Source organism: Lissotriton helveticus, chromosome 2_1, assembly GCF_964261635.1.
Source record: "Lissotriton helveticus chromosome 2_1, aLisHel1.1, whole genome shotgun sequence".
Lineage (NCBI taxonomy): Eukaryota > Metazoa > Chordata > Amphibia > Caudata > Salamandridae > Lissotriton > Lissotriton helveticus.
Window position 1 is genome coordinate 1,188,825,116 of NC_136059.1, and position 14,672 is coordinate 1,188,839,787.

Consider the following 14,672-nt stretch of genomic DNA (forward strand, 5'->3'; position numbering starts at 1 on the left):
TGAAAAGTGTGGGTCTTAGGCATGAGCCCTGTGGTACCCCCTTAGTGAGCTCTATCGGGGCTGAGCGAAAGGCACCCAGATTGACACTCTGCGAGCGGCCAGATAAAAAGCTCTTCAGCCAAGACCAGGCCAGACCCCGAACCCCTATCTCCTGCAATCGACTGAGTAAGATATTGTGTGATACCGTGTCGAAAGCCGCGGAAAGGTCCAATAGCACTAGAATCACTGAGCTCCCCCCATCCTGTGACATTCTGATGGTGTCTGTCACAGATAGGAGTGCTGATTTCGTGCTAAAGTTGGGCCTAAATCCGGACTGGGAGCGATCTAATCCTCAGGACCGCTCGATGAAACTCGACAGGTGGATGTTAATGTGCTTTTCAGTTATCTTACTCAGGTAAGGAAGGAGAGATTTGGGGCAGAGGTTAGATAGGTCTGACCAGGGGAGAGCAGAATTCTTTCGGATTGGGTTTACAATGGCCTTCTTCCAATCCCGTGGTACCTGGTCCTCTGCAATCGAGCGATTTACCAAAGTTTGGATCAAAGGCCCAAGGGAGTTGCCCATGGTGGTAACAATTCTAGCCGGGATGAGATCAAGCTGAGACCCTGTCTTGATATGACCAATAAGTGCCTCAATGTCACTTAGGTTGGCAGCTGGAAAGACTGTGAGTGTCTCCGTGTCCATAACCCGGGACTGGGGGAGGGCCGTAGGAGAAGTATCCGTAGGACAGATTGTCTTGGTGATTGTATCATAGATCAGCTCTATCATATCCTTAAAATAGAGAGAGATGTCATCACATAGGGATTGTGAGGAAACGTCCAGACTTTCACAAGCCGTAGGTTTTGTAAAGGCTTGTAGGATCTGGTATAAAGCCCTCGGGGAGTTGCCCGCCTCTGCAAGTTGTGAGGCAATGTAATTTTTCCTAGCAGATCGGATGTTTTTATGGTATATGGACAGGGCAGCATAGTAGCCTTTTTTATCTGCTTCCTGGTGACCTTTCCTCCATATTTTTTCTAATTTCCTACAAGCTTGCTTGTCTGTATATATATCACTTAATGATGCATGGCCACTCTATATATCGTAATGGCTAATGCACTTACAGCCCGGGAGACTGGACTCCGAAGACTGTACGTATGTCCTGCTCATGCAGGGACACCCTCACACTTAGAACCAAGCACCCTGCCTTCAGGATTGAAAGGCCTGCTTTAGGGGTGACATAGGTTTTAAGTGTAGTGACCGTAGATAAAGGAAACCCTATATCATTTGTAAGTAGTGCTAGCACCAGCTTACACAGGCTGCAATGGCATGCCTGGAATTATAGTTTGAGCTGTCCCTCATGGGTGGCGTAATACATGCTTCAGCCCATTGGGGAACCCTGGTGTGCCTATGCTCTGGGTACCTGAGTGTCATATATTAGGGACTGATAAGGGTACACCAGTGTCCAATCTGGGAGGTAACTAAGTACTTACGTACTGTGCGGGGACCTGAATTTCCACCGCGACAACCTCAGCAACCCCAACTCCACCGCCCTCCTTGACAACCTTGCCAACTTCGGACTGAGACAGCTCGTCACCACCCCCACCCACAAGGTAGGACACACCCTCAACACCATCTTCACAGGAGTAAACAACATTTGCTTCAGCCACACCATGCAGCCCCTCTGGCCCGACCACCACTACGTCCACTTCCCATCGAAACCTACCGCACACAAGCCTACACCATGCCCCGCGCAGGAACTGGAGCAAGCCCACTGAAGAGCACCTCAACTCTGCCCTCAACCGCGTTCCTCCACCCACCACGACCGATGCCAACTCTGCAGCCAACGAACTCCACAGATGGATCACTGACTGCACAAACACACTCGCCCCCCCTCCAGAACTCCAACCGACAACGCACCACGAAAGCTACCTGGGTTCACCACCAACCTCTGAGAGTCCAAGAGCACGTGCTGACGACTCAAGAAAGCTTGGAGGAACAGCAAAACCTTGGAAGCATGCATCGCCTACAAGACCGCCATGACAGAACACCACCAACTCATCAGACCACAAAGAAGAACTTCATTGAGGACAGAATCCTCGCCAACTCTCAAAACTCTACAGAACTCTTCAGCATCATACAAGAATTCACCAAACCCCCAGCGAATCCTCCGACGTCCCTCCCTCCCAGGACCTCTGCAACAATCTCAGCTCTTACTTCCATCACAAGATCAGGACTCTGTACGACAGCTTTGATGAACGGAACCATGGCACAGATACTACACCCACCTCCGGCAAAGCAACCCAGCCTACCATCACCGCCTGGACCCCTGTCACCACAGAAGACACCGCTAAGACCTTGAAGAGTATACACACAGGAGCCACCACCGACCCCTGCCCGCAGGACATCTTCCACAGAGCTGTCTCCGCCATAGCATCCGAACTATGACGTACCATCAACTGCACCCTCGAAACAGGTTCGTTCCCCGACGACTAGGAACGCGCAGAAGTCAAGCCCCTCCTCAAAAAGCCCTCTGCAGACCCAACTGACCTAAAAAACTACAGACCCTCTCTCTCTTGCCCTTCGCAGCCAAAGTCACTGAGAAGATCGTCAACAACCAGCTCACGAACTTCATCGAATCCAACTCGATCCCCGACATCTCCCAATCCGGATTCCACAGCAACCACATTACAGAGACCGCCCTCCTAGCTGCCATGGACGACATCCGCGCCCTACTTGACGATGGCCACAAGGCTGCCCTCTTCTTACTAGACCTCTCAGCATCCTTCGACACCGTCTCCCACTACACACTAACTGCCAGCATACAGGGTACTGCCAAGACTGGAACCGCTCCTTCCTCACAGGCCGAACTCAAAGATTCAGACTCCCGCCCTTCCTCTCTGAACCCACAGAGATCAGCTGCAGAGTACCCCAGGAATCCTCACTCAACCCTACGCTCTTCAACATCTACATGGCCCCCCTCACTACCATCGTCAGAAAACACAGACTAAGCATAGTATCCTATGCCGATGACACCAAGCACATCCTCTCCCTGACCAAGGAACCCGGCATCACCAGACACAGTTTCCAGGCAGGAATGAAAGACGTCGCATCCTGGATGATCAGCAGCTGTCTGAAGCTCAACTTGGAGAAAACGGAAGTCCTCATCCTCGGATCCACCCCCTCTGCATGGTACAACACCTGGTGGCCCAGCTCCCTCAGCAACCCTCCCACACCCAAGGACAGGACCACGCCCGCAACCTCGACATCATACTAGAGTCCTCCCTCACCATGAACGGACAAGTCAACGCCATATCTTCCACATGCTTCAACACCCTCTCCGTCCTTCACACGACCTTCAAATTGATCCCCCCGAATCCAGAAAGACCATCACCCATGCACTCATGACCAGCAGACTGGACTACGGAATCAACAGATCTCTTCTCTTCAAACTCCAGACCATCCACAACGCCGCTGCCAGTCTTGTCCTCAGCATCCTACCACAAGACCACATCAGCCAGCACCTACGAGACCTCCACTGGCTCCCAGTCAACAAGAGCGTGACCTTCAAGCTGCTCACTCACGCCTACAAACTCTTCCACACACTGGACCCCAATACCTCAGCGAAAAAATCTCCTTCTACGCACCCAAGAGAAACCTCTGCTGACCTTGCCCTGGTCAAAATCCCACACATTGCAGAGCCAGAATGGGAGGAAGAGCCTTCTCCTACATCGCAGCTAAGCCCTGGAATGAACTCCCCCTCAGCATCAGGCGAACCTCACACAGCAAGCATTCAGGAAGAGCCTTCTCGAATCCCCCCCTCCCCCTCAGCGCCTTGAGATAATCAATTTAATCTGCTCAGACTTCTCTTATCCAGCATCCCTCATCCTGCTGACCCTTCTTGATCTCCCAAGTGGTTCCAGCCATCATATCACTTCTGCTGTCTTCTTACTATGCTTTCTCAATTTTCCAGATTCACCATGTCACTACCTGTCTTGGAATTAATAACACCCAGATGATTAAACTCATAAACATCCTAGACTTATCCAACAGTTTTTTTGGTACCCTTATATTTATCGGGTCACACAGAAGAAGAAACTCCCACCAGTAAAACAACCCATCAAAATACAAAACAAGTGAAAGCGAAAGCATGGCACGTTGTGTGGAAATAGTAACCTGACCCACGAAGAATGCAGCTGCTACCCTACGCTCCGCTGCTCGCTCCTGAGAGCAAAACGCTGTGGGAGTGAACATTAGAAAAGATGTGGGACATGCACCTGCCTTTAGCCATTTGCGTGCATTCATTATTGAAAGACACTCGCAAAAGCCAATCCTAAGGTTGGGAGGAGTCAGACCCAGACAGAGAAACCACAAGAAGCCTCGCAGAGCAGTGCATGCGCGCTGCGAGGCTCGACCTAAAAATCCTTCTCTGGCTCTGCAACATGAGCAGTAACAATACCTGAAAAATGAACACACACACAATCCTTATTAGCCTGCAGAAGGGAATCTAAACAATCTCATGTTGATAGAGGCCCCAACACTTCTCCATGCGCTGCATTATATGAAATCCATGAAGTGTGGCCATATTAAGATACATCAAGGCCCGTGATGTAAGAAACATTTTACAAAGATTTAAAAAAAACATGTGCCTGTGTGACAGTCCTGTCTTCCATCCACATACCATGAATGCAAGGAAATACCCTAATCAGGTGCCAAATTCAGCAATACTCCAACTTCACACAATTCAAACAACATAAATCATTTTTTAATGGATCGCTAAAATGTGCTGCCATTTTTACACAAAGACCACCTAAAAATGATGGAAGGAATGCTTGAATTATTGTTAGGCACTGGTAAACTCTGGGCCTACTAGAATATAAATTTGAGCTTTTCTTTGCCATTGCGGGCAGGGACCAACCATACGTAAACTTGTATTTGCATTACATTTTGGAGTCGCTGCTGCCAAACTCTGGAACAGCCTGCCCTTGGAGATTCGTCAAACGGAGGAACTTCTCCTCTTTAGGAAACGTGTTAAAACCTGGCTGTTTCCGAAGGTTTAACCTGTTGGGACCTTTCTGTCACATCCTCTGTTTGCCACCTTTGTGGTGCTTCAGCGCCAGGATGCCTGTAAGGTGATAGTTGCGCTTTATAAATCTCCTAAATAAATAAATACATTAAAAGAGATGCATCTCCCTGAACTGTTAGGTAGCATTCACTTTGAACTGGAACACAAGGAGTGTCAGACCACTTTCATATGTCAGATTTGCACTAACTTTGCCCAAAAAAAACTATGTTCATTTCCATCCCTCACCAGTCACCAGATACACCAGAATATGAGGGTCAGTCCTAAAGCGGTGTAAGTGAAATGGGATAAGAGAGAAATCAGAGACACAGGACTCCAGACTGTGCCTTATCACTAATGTAGGTCAAGAAGGCATATTGGTTGTAATAGATCACTACAAGATTAAGAGATACATTAAATAACTTGTCTAAGAATGCTAAGCATGTAACCCAACACATAAATAATACTTTAGGAGGCAATAGGTCTTGAAAACTACCTTCTGATATCTTTGTAGCAAGTTCCTGACTGCAGCAAAATTGCAGTGGGGGCTGGCATCTACGGGAGGGGTGGGGGTAGTAGCGCACGTTTAAAATAATATATATATATATATATTAAAAAAATAAAACCTATCTGAACTCGGCAACGTCCTTGCTCCATTCCTCTCCTTTCTACACAAGAACAGGAAGCAGCAACTCCCTTGGCCAATCCTAGGGCTGCTCTCACCAGCATGAGAGCAGCCCTATGATTGGTGGGAGCTGCCTCACTCGGCTCTCCACAGTGCTCTGCGGGCTTTGGTTTTCTTTAACCCAGCTGTATTAAGACAGCTGGGATGGAGATGTTTAAAGTGCGCGTGCGTGGCTGGTCGTTGCAAGACGGCAGGCCAAAAAGACGTGTGAATGTTAAACGGTGCCATACCAGCCTCACCCTCCTTCCTGCTGAGTGAGATGCTTCTGTCACTCACCAGTGGCCCTGCCCCCGTCCTGACACCTGACTCGGGGTGGGGGATGAAAAATATAATGGTAATTGATCACCGTTTTATTTTTCATCTTTGGGGGGATTTTTAAGTGGGGGGCGCTCCTCTGCTCAAATGGAGTAGCCTCCCCGGCAAAATCGAAGCATGACTACTACAAAGGACGTTTTGAACCAGGAGGAAAATTATACGTGAATATCCAAGGGTATTGCTATCTCTCTAGAAATGGAAGAGTTCATGGCCTGCTGGGAATAGTTGTGCACTGTTAACATACTACCGCACAGTATGCATAGACTTAATCCAGTCAACAGCATCACTCTTGTAAAATGGACAGCCTTTTCTTTGCTTTAAGACAATGAAGGGGAAAGACTTCAAAGTACTGTTTTCACACTCAGGAACCACACTATAGCCTTATAGCCCGCCGTAGAGGGCTATACCGGCTATTAAAGGCCCTCTCCAGCGTTAAAGGCCCCGAGAGGGCAGAATGTTCTAACAAAAAAGAACAAAGCCTTATGGAAGCGTGAGGGGATTGGAATCCCCTCAGGGTCCTTGAAGCCTTTGTTCACAGCCAGAGCTGTGAACAAAGAAACATTGGAATGTTGGAGCTCCAGGCTTATACCAGCCATTAGAAGCTCGGAGCACTCCATTGTTTTCAAGGGAGCTCCCAACATTCCAATGTTCTAATAAATGTTAAGAAGTACCTCCAACCCCGCATCCTGATATCAGCTTTGTTGGGCCTCATCACTGATATACAGCTTGGCCCCAATCTGTAGAGGCACAGTGAGCAAAAATGAAGGACTGGGTGTGGGCCAGAAAAATTATCCATGCCATGGATTAATTCAAGTAATCCACCCTTCAAATGTTTTTTTTTTTATCAGTGAGATACTCTAAGTGCAATGGGTACACCCAATCCTGGGTCTGAAGCTCATTGTGCCATAGAACTCACACCGCATCTCCTGTGTTCCATAATGAGTTGTTTGTGTCTAAGTACTGAGGGCAAATGTTATTGCAGTTAATGAGCAACAGTACATATCAGAGCAGGACAAGGGGTCCTTTGGATGTCTTGGCCCCTGTCTGTAAGTAGTAAGAATTTATTATACAAACTAGCTTACCCGTCGCGCGTTGCTGCGATCTCAGAAGAAAGGAAATTCAAGGAAACTCGTTATGATAACATTCAATTTACATTGTGTCATTTTTATTGAAACTTATTCATTTTATTATGGAAAACATTTCGAAGTGTTGCTTTAATTCTACTTATTTATTCGAGTGCTTGTGGATACACGATATTTTTTGTTTTTCCGTCTGGTGCGTACACGAATAAATCAGAAGGTTTTCCGATGCATGAGCTGGCCACATACAGTTGTCCATGTGAGAAGCACGGATTCTCCAAATCTAGTCCACACACTTGCAGCGATTGTCCTTGTGCTTTGTTGATGGTCATTGCAAAAGCGAGTCGCAACGGAAACTATAAACGTTTGAATTCAAAAGGCATATCTGTTGGGATCATTGGAATACGTGGCAACAGTACATCTTCCCCCTTGAATTTCCCATTCAAAATTGTCGCTTCGATGACATTGTTCATCATCTTTTTCACCGAAAGTCTTGTGCCATTGCAAAGCCGTGGTGGATTGATGTTTTGAGGAAGAATGATCGGCACGCCAATTTTCAATGTTAAAATGTGCGGTGGCATACCTGGCAAATCCAGTGATTTCAAGAGTTCCGTTGGGTAATTGTCAACTTTGTCTTGATTTATCACAGTATCGATGGACTTATACGTCGCCTGGTATTCCGTAAATGGAAAAAGTCAGTATTCGAAAGATTATGAGGGCCCTGGGGGGCCGATATTTTAAAAAATGTTATGCCAGAAACGTTCGCGGGAGTGTACTCAACAACTTCCCAAAGTTTCCTGGCGATCGGATGAATGCTCTTTAAATTCTATTTATTTATTTATCGAGTGCTTGTGGATACACGATTTTTTGTTTTTCCGTCTTGTGCGTACATCAGTATTCAAAGGATTATGAGGGCCCTGGGGGGGCCGATATTTAAAATAAAATTATGCCAGAAACCTTCGCGGGCGTGTACTCAACAACTTCCCAAAATTTCCTGGCGATCGGATGAATGCTGTTTTAATTCTATTTATTTATTCGAGTGCTTGTGGATACTCGATTTTTTGTTTTTCCCTCTTGTGCGTACATCAGTATTTCAAAGAATATGAGGGCCCTGGGGGGCCGATATTAAAAAATGTTTTATGCCAGAAACCTTCGCGGGAGTGTACTCAACAACTTTCCAACGTTTCATGGCGATCGGGTGAATGGTGTAGTAATGCATAAAGGTCAAACAGACAGACAGACAGACATACATTTGTTTTTATATATATAGATAGATGATGGATTGGAGCATGGACCAAGTAAAAATACCCAGTGGCAGATTAATTCAAGATCTCAACTCCTCCATTTTTTTTAACAGTTCTTTTTATTGAAATCCAATTAACACTTGAAAAACGACGTACAGGCATTGTTAAATTCAGTGCAGCATTTGGCAACAATCCACAGTAAAAGTGTATCCCCAGCATGGGCGGAGAATGTACAGTATTGTGACCTACTGAGTTCTACTCAACGTACACTCTTTGTATGTCCATCGATGGTTCACAGATCTCTCCCCTGTAAGTGTTCCATTTTTGCCATATCTGCGACCACTTGTTGGGGCAACCTCTTGATACATATACAGTTTTTTTCGGTAAACATACAATGGTCCATATCGTTCTCACTGATCCTCAGGGACAGCTTTTCTCTTGACCCCCCACAGTTTTGCAATATTCGGCTCGGTGACCATCATCCCCAGAGGAACCCATAGTTTCTCTTTGGTGCTTAAGTCTGTAGGACCCCAGATATTTAGGAGACATAACTTGATATTGCACTTGGTTGTTACCCCCATGACTTCTGTCATACAACTTGTCACCCTCGCCCAATATCCCTGGATTACTGAACATTCCCAGAGTGTATCTATGAATATGACGTCTTGCCGCCATCCCCTGATAGAATATGCATCAACCCTAAAGCCCATCTTCATCAACGTAGGCCCAGAGTGGTATATTCTCTGAAGTATTTTGAGCTGGACTAGCCTCAGCCTAGATGAGATAGCCGTTTCTCTAGGAGATGCAAGTGCCTCTAACCTTTCACCATCATCCAGTCCAGCTACGTCGTGGTCCGAGTGAGCTCGGAGTCGGAGGAGGGGGTCAGGTACATTGTTTATACGTTTTTTATAAATCAAGGAAATTGCCTTATTTGGAAGGTGGCTGTCTAGTATTCTGTCCTCTAATGGTGAGGACTCTGGCGGAGTTTCACCCCTGTGTATTACCGCTTCCAACGCATGTCTGCTTTGGAGATATCTGTATTGTTCTGAGGTTGCTAGTTCATATTTGTCTCAACTATACAAAGGAGACTACTACTCCTTCCTTCCACATGTCCCCGACAGAGGATAAGCCAACTAGATCCCACCGGTCAAAGCCTTTAGTGACTCTTAAATTCCCTAATTGGGCGGTGGCCCAGAGTGGGGTGGCCACTCCTAATTTTTAAGGTCTGGCGTTAGCGAAGACATTTTGATTTTTTAAACATTATATACATATAATACTTAAAGGGGCTTTCAGCCAGCCCTCTTCAAACATTGGTCTGTTATATGGTCATTCATGCTTTTCTTCCACGACCATAGGTTAAAGCACAGATCAATGGCCGCTTATGCCAACAGCTCCCTTCACAGTGAGTGACATCTTTCTGTTTGCACAGACTGCACTTCATCCCCCCAAAACTAGCTCCCTTCACTGCCTGCGACTGAGCTTATTGTTTATTAATTTTCTTTTTCATGTATATTTTTTAATTCTGCGAGGGTGTGGCAGTTCTTCAGCCACTACTTTCAGGCCTTCGCTGTTTGCAGTGCGCCAGAGCCCTGTTCCTAAATCCCATTACCCATTTGTTCCACTTCCAATACATGCTCCTTGTTATCAGTTTCAGATATATCCTGAACTTACTATGGTCTCTCCAGCCTAGTACCAGTATCCTTTTTTGCCACATAATATTTACAGTTGGCCTTCTTGTCTTTAAATTCAAATACGAAACTGTGATAATCAAAATCTCATTATGTGATAACCCAAATTTCGTTATGTGATAACCAGAATCTCGTTAGACATATGTCCATCAGGGTTAACACCCACTAGAATTAGGCTTTTCTCATTCTCTTCTTAAAGACGTCCGCTCATACATTCGCCACATGACTGATACTGGCACAGTTGTAGGACAACAGTCTGTCCTCTGTGTGTTCATTATTTCTTAAATCTGATTGTCTTTTCTTAATATTTTTTGGAGATAGGCATTAGGAGCTCAATCTGTTTTGCACACTACATCCTTTAATCCATTTTCTATTCCTCCACTACCAGCTTTAAGATACCTTCCTGACAATTCCATTTTATACAGGTGTGTGCGCCTTTCATTTTTCAATTTTCCTACCATCTGCATTATTTTTGGAATCTACACCAACATGTAAATCAAGTTTGGGAACAATGAAATAACACTCTATGGGGCAGATGTACGACCATTGAATTTTGCGACTCGCACATTGCGATAATTTGCAAGTCGAAATTTGCGAGTCGAAAAATTCAATGTACAACAGTGTCTCAGACACTGTTCGCGAGTCCCAATGGGGTCGCAAATTGCATGCCTCATGAATATTAATGAGGCTGTTGCAATTTGGGACCCCATTGGGAAAGACTGCCACTCCCAGGGATGGTGGTCTGCTGGGGACAGCAGACCACCATGTCTGGGACTGCTTTGTCAATAAAGCAGTTTTATTTTAAATGCATTCCCTTTTCCTTAAAAGTAAAGGGGATGCATTTTAAAAAGAAAAAATTAACTTTTCAGTTTTATTTTTTAAAGGCAGTCCCCTGGGGACCCCTTCCAGTTTGCGAGTGCCTTACTGGTAAACTGTGAGTGTTTTGCACAGCAATTTCGGTCGCAGAACAAATATACATTGGGTAAGGACTCGCTATTGGGAAAGGACGCCCCTGGCACTCCCCTTCCTACTAGAGAGTCACTAACCCTATTTTGCGAGTCGTTAATAGGTTAGCAACTAGCAAAATAGAGTTAGTACATTGGGCTGACCTATTTGGCAGTTGCGGTCCCGAAGTAACGGTCGTACATCTGGTCCTTTATCCTTATCGTATTTACTCTTTTAAATAGCTGATATACATATTTTGGGTCTTTAACATATATATAAAGTGATTAAGGCCTGCTTAGTTGTAGATATTTACTTTTTGAAATATTCTTTCCATTCCAAAAGTGGCTCTTTAGAAGGGAGGCGGAAGGGGTGCAGAGGATCTACCTTTAGCAAACTGATCCAGTTTAAAGTTCTCGCTCCACCGAGGAGACTAATTCTAACTGAATTTTTCACCAGATATGCACTGTGGTATATTCATCAAGATCGGTTTTTGACACTGCTTTTGAAGTGAAGTGGCCACGTCTTCAGTAGTTTCATCACATAATTGCACTTTAGTTGGAGTTCCACCTTAGTAAAGTGCTTATTCTAGTTTTTTCCCATTGTAAAATGTCTCTTGTGTTATTCCTGCCTTGATATACCCACTCACAACAGGCGTTTCCTAGATAAGCTGCAGCCTTCACGCCTTTTATTACTCTGTGTCTCTTTTTTATGACCCTGTGACATCATGCACTATGTCGAATCTGATATTATATGAGAATGCACACTGTTCAGGATCCGACAAAAAAAAGAAGCAACGTGCATCTATAAAAATGCTGCTGCTAGGACACATTGGTTTAATTGGCTTTTAAGACGGAACTGCACACAGCCGTGGCCGCTGCAGGTGAGAGCTGTAGGGCGGTGGAGCCATCTGGGTGGGATTTCGAGAGATGACCATGAGGGAAAATTCATTATTTATTTAATTTTCACTCTCCAAATCCCCCCTCAGCCAGCCCCACTGCTCTTTCCCGTAGCGGCTGACCACACATGCAATTACTACGAGTGCCTTTAATTCGCAATCCTTTATAATGAATTTCATTGTAAAGGCGTGTTTGGGAAAGGCATATGCGTGGAAAAGATTACACCCCAGCCCCCGCCCTGAGGTCTAAAACCCGGCCCCAGCTCGGCAAACGGCCCGTCCCCAAACCTAAAAACGACCCTCTCCCTGAGCCCTAAAACCGGTCCCAGCCCTTAAAACTGCCCAACCCTCTCGCCGTGAGCCCTAAAACCCAGTCCGGAGCCATAGAAACCTACCCTGCCCCCATGGGCGTCCGCAGAGATTTTTCCAAGGGGGGAGGGGGGGGCAAAATGTTAACGTCATCACCATCCTCTGACATGATGTGTGCCAGCTGAGGCACAAGAAAGACTGGGGCGCAGAAGTGTGATAGACTCAATTAAATGCCAGGAATCCAGGACATATGACTGACCCTGCCACAGGCCAACAAACACCACCTGTAGGGAAAACGCTAAACTTTCTGACAAGGTGCTTTATCTCTGTCTGCTAGGTGTGCAGAGTTCCGGGTCCACGATCCAACACCAATCAAGGCTCTCTTCAGCACGATTCGATTTTTATCAGAATACTTTAAAACAGCTTATGATTAAAGCACCAGATTAAATATACAGTATGCACAGTGTATGTTAGGGATTATTTGTAGCACACATATTTACCAATTTTGGCTTCTTGGTGCTAGAATTCATGATAACTTTTATCCAACGTTAAAGCACAACGTCAAAGTTAGTAATAAATAATGCATCAATCACACACGCTAGTGATTCGCCAATGGGTGCTCCCTTTACTAGAATTCCCCGGCATTGCTAAATTTTAAACACATTCAATTAATTTATACAAAATAAAATGTATAGGTCCAAATGTTAGCTATATTTTTTAAAAGAAACTTAGAGTCCCTCTATGTGTAGTCAATGTCAAACTGACAACGTGCCCACGTTTAGGGATACAATAATGGCCGGCTCCCTTATGCGAAAGCCCGGCACCGTAAATGTGTGGCACATGCGGCGGCCCGCAGCTGCGGCACATCACAGGTCCAGGGATGCTGAGTCTTACACAGTGGTCAAAGTGGGGGAAAAAAGTAGGGGAACAGTGGGCGGAGAATCAAAGGGCGGGAATAACCCAAGGATTGGATCTGTGGGTGGAGCCAGAGGTGTGGCAGAATGCGCAGACATCCCAATTTTTAGTATTTGTTTGGCATTTCACTGCCCAGTTTAATCAACCAATGGATACACATGATTATTTAAGGTTATAATGAGTTATTGACATTAAAATATATTCACAAAGTGGGATAATCACTTCTAATCACAGAGTGAACCAAATATGATAAAATGTGGAAACACAAGCCATTTGTCTCCGAGCCATGGAGTTTCTGTCATCAGCACTACTCCCTTTTTCCTCAACAGCAGTTCAAACATGAATGGCAAAATATCCTAGTTTGCAAATGTTTTCGCTAAAATTATGGCTCTGCCATATTTGCCTCATAATGCAAGATATGCTGCATGATCTGACCATTTAAACTAATAAATTGTTTGTAGCTCAAACATATCAAAAGTTAATATAAAATGTGACTTGTGTTGCTGCGGAGTGGATGGCCTATTGTAAAGGTTGACTGATCACCTTTCTCACTGCTGCGTTTGTATGTTACACTGGTACTAATAAGGCAAAATCTTTCCAGAGACTGTTAGCATGTGTATACACGTCAAAATAATAAAATATCTGAAAATATACTGCATTACGCTGCAGCCTTTTTTTAAATGCATAATTTAGTCAACACTACAGCATAATTCCAGTGGCCCCACAGCAGGCAGCACATGTTAAAAGTGCGTGTGAATGAAGCCAGTAGACTGTAAGTTTGCGAACTTAGGGGCTCATTAGGATGGCGGACGGAAACGGGTACCGTCCGCCATGGTCGCGGCAAAATCACTCCCTCCCACACCGCGGAGAATCCGCGGTTACGATTAGGATATTCATGTCAAAAAACTCCAACCGCGGCGGACGGATCACATCAAACACCGTCCGCGGCGGACGGAACACATCTAACACCGTCCGCGGCGGACGGAACCAAAAGAACACCCACCGCCGCGGACGGACATGACCGCGGGAACAGGCCCAACCGCCGCTATACCTGCGGAGGGTCCGTCCGCGCGATTAGGATAATGCCGCCATTCCAACGGAACTCACCGCCGTCCTCCACCGCCGTGAAAACAATACCTCCGAAAACGGACCATGACTGCGGAAGGACCACACAAACACCATCCCTACCGTCAAACCGATTACAAAATGGCAGACGGAAGTAAATAGAAAATACATTAAACAGAACACCCAACCACCTGAAACACCCACCCCCAGCAACTACACGCCCCAATGACACCCCCCAAGCACCGAAAAATGCACCTAAATCACCACACCCACAGAACACCTGATTGCCAACAACCATTGGGACACCACCACCACACAGAGTATAAAATGAATCCCTCCCACTACCACAGTCCTTTGCATCACAGCATAGCTGCAAGCAAGAGCCACATTACCACGTACAGCAGACACACACAAACACACATACAACCTGCTCACAAACACACACACCACACAAACCAACAGAACACCATCCCTACACACCACACACCTGCACATC